Raw genomic sequence first — 8,763 nt, 5'->3', positions numbered from 1 at the left:
ATCCCGTCCAGGCGGCTCCTAATGATGTCTTCTTAACCGGGGTGGCGTCCTGAAACAGCTACACGGCTTTTGAATCTGCAATTATGGAAAATAGAATCGGCAGTATCGCGAAGAAAAAGTATTTTGAAAGACGCGGAATAGAGAAAATAAAATTATTAGGAGGTTTTATTAAAAGAGTTAAATATCGAAGCTTTTATCATCTTGAATGATTTTAATGAGTGACTAAGCTTGAAGAATTTGAAAGACTTCAGCGTCTTTAGCATTATTTTGTATTATTAGTCTTTAGTATTATTAGGTCTAAGGTGTTTTAGCATTTTTAAAGTTGGTAAACTTTATACAAACGAGGGATTTTTACCCTAAAAGTTTGATTTAAAAATTCAGTTTACTTGCGTGTGCGCGTTGAAAAAATTAGCGGCACATTAATATTTGTAGTGTGATTAGGGCAGTAATGATAGTTTTGAAACCGTTTAAATCGTAATTTGAAATAGTTACTATATATTACTGTTTTTGCGAGAAAAATGATTACTTTCATTTATCTCCGCTGAATCTTATGGTCTACAGTTTTTTGCTTTTTCTGCACTTTGGCGTACACGTAGATGCTGTCAACGCATTTCAAAGGCAAAGTTTTCAGCAACGCTCACCTACTCACTTGCCAGTGGAAATAACGCTTCCAGAAATCTACGTGTGAGAAGCGTGTACACACGATAAGAGCCACGATACAACCTCTCCACACCCTGTTGGTAAATTTTTCCGCAACGCTCGTCTACTCGTTTACCAACAGAGTAGACGCTGAGCCTCACACGGAAATACTAAAATACTAAATGGCACCTGAACTAAATAAATGGCAATGAATATCATATATAAATTGTTAGAAATTTAATTCTTACTGCGAGATTATTTTTTTCGAAAAAAAATTTTTTTTAGTTAATTTATATGAGTGTTTCCCAAAGTGGACAATATCAATCTCGTACCTGAGGGGCGATGGAAAGGTTCAGGGGTGGAAAGAGCTTTGAGTTTAATATAGGATCCTATGGTTCGGCTTGAGTTTTGGGGGCGATGAGAAGGAACATTGTTTGAAGAAGGGGGCGATGTAACAAAAAGTTTGTTTGGGAAACTGATTTATACCCTTAAATTCCAGGTTAGATTGAATCCCATATGAATACCCTTTAATTTTTCGACTTGAAAAATTGCTATTTATTTTTGAAAAATAAGGACTATTTCTCTGAATCAAGCTGTACGTTTTCTCTTTGGGTCATTTGTATGTTTTTAACTAACTTTTTTATTCAAAGTTTTTTGAGTATTCTTAAAATTAAAAATAACTTTATTGCATTTTAATTTACGTCTATGAAGTGAGTAGGTCATATGTATAAGCAGTAATTTTAATGGATACTCATGGAGGACGAATAAAATATCATTTCCTACAGCAATCGAACTTCTATTTTATATACAAAAATGTTGATTTAATTTTTTTTCTCGTTTTATAGCATAATTTTTTAGTTTTTAAAAAATTAAGCTCAATTTATAAAGCTGGAAATAGTTCGTGATGCATTTTTATAGAGTTTGTTTTTTAAAAATGTTATAGTTTAATTTAATTATGTATAGTTCAATATTACTTTCATTCTGAAAATTAATTAATAATGCTTTCACAGTAAGTTTTTAGTCATTCATGTAATTTTTTGCACTTTAGCATCCACGTAGATGTTGTCGACACATTTCAAAGGCAAATTTTTCAGCACGCCCACCTACTTGTTTGCCAGTGTAATGGCACCGCAAGTCATCTACGTGTGAGAGGAATGTATGTATATAGCTGAGACACGCAAAAATAGCCTTTTCATACCCTCTTGGTAAAGCTTTCCGCAACGCTCACTTACTCGCTTTACCAACGAAGTAGACGCCGTGCCTCATATAGGTCTTAAACTCAACTATTACCGTCCTAAATTTAGATTTATCTAATTATCTATGGTTCTTTTATTTTAATTATGATTCTTTTATTTTAAAAACTAATATTGATGTTATTAACTGCTGTACCTGAAATTGAATTGTTCCATGTTTAATTGGTTATTTATTATTCGACAGCAAAATTTTGTAGTGATTTTTTTAGGTAAGCATCTAGAGACAAACGATTTGTCGTATCAAATAGCTTTCGCATTTAAACTTTGGATGCATTATTTGCACGAAACAGTTACTACTTATTCTTAAAAAATAGGGTCGAACGTTTCTTGTGGTCGAGCTACATGGTTTCTATTCAGAATGGATTTTTTATATCGAATGCTTTTGTGTTGAATGTGAATTAAAAGATTTTTAGATTCGGATTACAAGCTTTTCTGTCATTGTTTCATGAAACGTTTAATTGAAAATAGCTTGTTTAAATTTTGATTAACATGTAATAAAATATGTAGATTATATAATAAAAAATCTGGAATTAAAAATTAAAATATATTTTAAAAAAATATATTTTTATTTTTAAAAATTATGTAAGTTATGTAAGTTATTTGTATATATGTTATTTTATGTAAGTTATGTAAGTATTATGTAAGTTATTTTGTTATGTAGTTTATCAGTTAATTAAAAATTGAGCTCCATTTATAAATTTGAGAATAGTTTGTGCATTAGTATTTCCATAGGTTTGTTAAATGTAGGTATATTAAGTAAGTATAGCTTCTTTAATTATTATTTGTTTCGTGAAAATTAACTAATATTAATTTTATGATTCGTTTAGTCATGCTTCACATTTTCTGCCCTTTAGGGTCCACACAGATTCTAGTGACGTATTTCAAAGGCAAAGGTTTCAGCAACGCTCACCTACTCATTTACCAACAGGGTAGACGCCGTGCTTTAGGCCCTGGGATCTACTTCCACTACTGCCGTTTCAGCTACTAACCGTTAACTTTATAGAAATCAAGTATAATTGTATTTTAAAAAAATTAATATTATTTTTCCACTCATCTTCTTATATTAGTTTTTTTTAGATCTTAATTCATTAATTTCAAACTAGAATATATTAATGTTATTAATAATATTATTAATATATTAATGTTATTAATACTATTATTAATATATTAATGTTATTAATAATATTATTAATATATTAATGCTATTAATAATATTATTAATATATTAATGCTATTATTAATATATTAATGCTATTAATAATATTATTAATATATTAATGTTATTAATATATCCTAAATTGATCTACATGTAATTGATTTTCCTATAGAAATGGCTTTTTTCATGAATTTCTATGCTTAGCATCGAGATATAATCAGTTAATTATGTGACATAATTTTATTTCTGTTTCGTATCAATGTTTCTTTAAAGTTATTTTGGTGTAATAAATACGTATAGTGCAATAGCACTCATATCCTGGAAATAATTTATACAAATACAACGCCACAACAGGCAAATTGCCCAACGAGGTGGCTGACATCACGGATCCCCGAGCCATTTTTTGGAGGCCCTACCGACTACTGCTACACCACACATGCACCCCGCGGAACCCCCAACGAATCGGTACATGAGGGTATGTGCGTGTACGTGCAGTGAAACCTGACGTGAAGTTGTTTGTTTCTCTGTAATGCTTGTTATGTGTAGTGCTGCCATCTGCCACCAGTTTTTCTAACTATGAGTGAAGTGTTATGATTGAATGATTTATCGTTGTAGGACTGTTGCTCTCTGTGGCGAGAGTTTTTAACGGGGAGATCGGCTCGCATTTACGCCTTGAAGTTGGGAACCACAGAAAACCAACTTCAGCCGACCACCACTGTGGGGTTCGAATTCGGATCCTCGCATCGCGAGTCCGTCACTATAACCACTCGACCACCACAGCGGCAAGTTTGTTGTTAACTGGATAGTTCGGATAGTGTCATTCACGTTTTCTGCACTTTGACATTCACGTTGATGCTGTCGACGTATTTTAAAGGCAAAGATTTCAGCAACGCTCACCTACTTGTTTGCCAATGAAATTACGCTTCCAGAAATCTGCGTGAGAGGCTGTATACAAGGCCAAGACCTATATAGAACCTCACCATTCCCTTTTGGTAAAGTTTTCTGCCCCCCCCCCCTACTCATTTACCAACAGGGTAGACCCCGTGCCTTACATGGTAACCCTATACCATAAATCATTTTTATCTGTTGACTCCCTATCTTATGTCGAACTAGGTATTTTAGGGTGCATTAAGTATAGAAATCCAAGTAACAATTACATGATGTGAACTTTTAGATTGATTTTCGTCGTAGAGCGTGTCAACAGGGCCTCTCAAATAAATAATCTTATTTGTTACTTCTTATATGTTTCTTCTTATTTACAGTTTATGAGTATTTTTTAAACCAATTCTATTTCTTAGATTAAGTTATTGATTTTGAGTTCATATTAATTACCAGGCTTTGTATGAAATTGTTCCTCTTCATAAAATTTATTTGTTATCAGTAATCTCTCGAAAGTGAAAATTTATAATTTTCTAAATTCATCTCTAAATCTGTATCCAATGAAGGTTATGGAATCAAAGAAATTTTTGAGAAAATATTATTTTTTGGATATTTATAAGAATTTTGTAAGTTTCAAATTTATGTTATATGATACAACTATGATATTAAAGGTGTATTATGCTATTATTTATATGTGTGATGCCGCTAAATCTTTAGTATACTTTAATGATAAATATTTAATTATAAATATTAGAAAAATGATCGAACTCATGGAAATATATTCATCGAAAAAATTAATATTATACTTGCTTATACAGAATTAAAATGCATTGTATTTGCTGATTGTCTATAAGTATTTCATCTTTGTCAATTCAAGTTACGATTAAAAATTAATAATAGTAATTTTTAATCAATCTGTTGTCGTCATCGATTTTTCTTATTTTAACTCATATTTAACTCTTATATAATTTACAATTACAAATCTTATCAGAATACTGTACAATTTATACTTTAGTCATGTTAAAAATACCTTTTGTTTGAAATATTATGTTGTACTTATGTTGTACTATATAATCTTTACATTTGAATATGTTCTCCCAGCTTTAGATCTATTGACTATGTATATTATATATGACTATTTGTGTATGACGTAATAATGATGTAGTCCATAATTTAGATAGCTTATACCATTTTAAATATGTTTAATAATTTATAAGTTTATAAACCTGATATTTAAAATTATCCGTTTCCTTAAAATCTTAAGTAAATTAGACGAGTAGACACACGCAGGACAATTAAACAAATACCGTGATGTGAAGATGAAAAAGTATACCTTCTATCGTATTTTTTAACTTGAATAATTTGACAAAAGTGTGTGTTTATTGTGAAACAAATTAAAATTATTCGTTACAATAAATAAATTGCTTTGTCTTTTTTTTTAAATTTTAGGAATGCATTTTGATATGATAATCAAGGTTTAAGCCTGTTTATTTTTAATCAGGTGAGTTTGTTCTACATTGTTTGTATATTATGGTCTTTTCTGTTAATTCACTTTAGTCTCCAGATCAGGGAATATGTGAGGACTATTTGATTACTTCACTTTTCTTTTGGTTTGTTATCAAATTATTCATGACTATAACTTTATTATAGATTATTATCCACCATTAGTTCTCTTCAGCACTCGTGTGATTTATTTTGGGAATATATATGTATGTTTTGTACTTTTGCCCATAGAGTTTCAATTTTACTCGAACTCGTGAGTATTACAACTCACGCTCTTCTTACTGAACGGAATACGCTTTGGCACTTGGTAAACACATTGAACTTTCCATCTTTAACACTAATTGAAATTGTTTACCCGATTTATAAGAAAACTTACGTTAACTTAAACCCCGAATTAGTTATTGATAAATTTATTGGAAAATAATATTATTCTATGGCAGAGTTACCCCAGACTTTTTGCTTCATCACCCCTTTCTTCCGAAATTTTTTTTCTCTCATCGCTCCCCAACACAAACCAACACGCAGCCGTAACTCCGATCGCCCCCTTCCCGAACCATTTCATTGCTTCCCAAAGGGCGATATTGCTCACTTTAGGAACCACTGGTTTACGCGTATCAAATATTTTGAGTATCTTACACTAAATTATGGATAGCGATAATAGCTACATGGATTGAGCTCACCCCCTTCCTTAAAAGGTCCCAGCAAGATGGAGTCTTTTCTTCGATGTCCTCCCTCAGCAAGTTGGAGTCTTTTCTTCGATGTCCTCCCTCAGCAAGGTGGAGTATCTTCTTCGATGTCCTCCCTCAGCAAGATGGAGTATCTTCTTCGATGTCCTCCCTCAGCAAGATGGAGTATCTTCTTCGATGTCCTCCCTCAGCAAGGATGTTGTACTTCGAGACGATTATCTTCTTCAAGATAGCATCTATTGTAATATGACATATCGAATTATCATCTATTAATAAATGCATTTTGGTGATTCAATGTGATATAAGGATCCCCAGTTACCCATCCCCAATATTTTCAGAGCCAAAAAATAATAAAGATTAATATTTGTTTTTATGTACATGCACCGCATCTCTCCGTATTAGCCAGCATGCCGGGAAACAGCGAGGTAAACCAGCATTCCAGGAATACCCGTATTTTCCTTCATTTCGGGAGATGCGAGTCACAGATTCTGGAAAAATTCTTAAACAATTTTACTCTAAAAATTCATTATCTGGTCGAATGCTTACTGCGAACCTCGTTTTTCCCAGCATGGCGGGAACAGACCAGACCCGAATATTCAGAAACCAGGTATCTCTCGAAATTTATGGCATGCCGACTAATGCCAGGGAATACGGTAACACAACTTGGCTATCAATTACGTAAGTCGTGGTAGGAGAAATTATGATCACTTAAATTTCCACAAAGATATTTGATTCACGAATCCGTATTTCATTGTTCTGCTCTATAATGTATCCTATATTCAAATAAAGTATAAAAACATCTCTAAACTTTTTGATTTTCCCACTGGTTTAACCAATAAAATATTTGACTGATCATTAATTTACAGTAGAAACTCGTTATAACGGACTAATAGGGGCTAAAAGTCATTCGTTGTAATGAAAATCCGGTTCATAACAAATAATTCTTATAAGGAGTGTAATGCTACGTCATTGAAAGTACAGCAGTTAGCTGTAAAAAGGGTTTATTATACATCAAATGAAAAACAGCCTTCAACATAGGTTGAATTTAAAAAGATGTGTACGTATACACTTGCATTAATCTTAATTTTTCTGGCTGGCGAGAGCAGTACGAGTCACGCAGCGCATACAAGGTTTACTCAAAACAAAACAGCGATTCTGAATAGCAGTGTCCGACATTTTCTTTTTTTAATACTCACCGAGGGGTTGGTGAGCTAACCCCCTTCGGTGACGGACCCCGGGTAAAATGATATTTTCAATGATTATCTGTGTTTCCCCAAAGCCCTTCCGAGATCAGCATTGGACCCCGGATAAAAAAAAAGTTGTAACTAAGGGTTCCGTGACGTTTGAAAACACATAGGAACGCCAGGGTTCTGAATCAAGCCACGAGCTAAAAATTTCCTCGGAAAACAAGCTTCCAGACATTTATTTAGGCGCATTATGCTTATGGTCAAAGAAAACTTTAGCAGCTTCAACGATAAAGGTTTGATTTACTTGGCGTTACAATATATTTAGTTTAATTTAAGACATATTTGTCAAGTTTTTACGAGAAATCCCTACATCCGTCTTCTACCGAGGATTTAGCTGTAACTACGGTGCTCACACTAAAGCACCTAAAGGTACTCGATTCTGATTTCGTGATGCAAACTATTGATTGAGCACCACATTTTGACAATCACCAATTGAGCATCTTACTCAACTTGCATAATTAACGTTTTACTTATTTTATATCTGAGGACATGTCCAAGTTGCGTATGGGTGCTTTTCTGATAACAATAGGCACAAACCACCGCTTGGTATTTAAAAAAGTTTAAAGACCGCTTTCCTAGTCACTTAATAGTTACCACTGCACTAGATTCGTACCAAAGCATGTGCTTCAACTACAAATTACCCCTACTAACAAAATCGGTTTTTTTTACCAAACTTCAATTTTTTTCCTCTCATCGCCCCTGAATCAAGGTAACTTTTACAGACCCTCCTCTCCCGGACCATTTCACATTTCCCTCTTTGGGAATTCCTAGGTATTGCCCACTTTGGGAAACACATACAATCCTACCAAAAGCCTTTCCCCCATACATAAAAAAAACCGCTCTTATCCATAAGGAAGAGCAAAATATGGGAATTCTAACTATAGTATAAAATATAAAACATATTAATTGATAACTAAAACGACTATGTTTCCTTACCCGAACGGGGATCCTTAGACACGACTTGTCGGTCGAACCTCTTCAGCAGGTTTCCGGACCTGCCATTCATCTACCAACTGGAAAAACAAATAAATATATTAGGTTTCGTACACGTCATATTTAAAGACAGTGAAATAGTTACATTTGAAAATAAAAGAACTATCAATACCTACATTTAGCGGGATTACCTAATTGATAAAACAAAGGAGGTCTTGAGAAATTCTCCTTCACCGGACGGACGACAATCCAAAACTGAAGAATAATTCACTGTTGTGCTTTCGAATATTTTTTTTTTACAAGAATGCATTCAGTTTAAACAATCACAGTAACAGTGAAACGCAAAATATTGTTTGATATATGGAAATTTTTTTCTATATTCCTCTCTATCCATAAATTAAATACATTATACCTAATTAATGAATTTCTTCGGTAATATAAATGTTGTAGCTATATAGCCTAATTGG

The sequence above is a fragment of the Pholcus phalangioides genome, unplaced genomic scaffold (assembly GCF_987345545.1).
Source record: "Pholcus phalangioides strain wild (caught in Gottingen) unplaced genomic scaffold, Ppha-v1.0 ptg000005l_1, whole genome shotgun sequence".
In the NCBI taxonomy this organism is placed as follows: domain Eukaryota; kingdom Metazoa; phylum Arthropoda; class Arachnida; order Araneae; family Pholcidae; genus Pholcus; species Pholcus phalangioides.
This window is presented reverse-complemented; position numbering follows the sequence as displayed.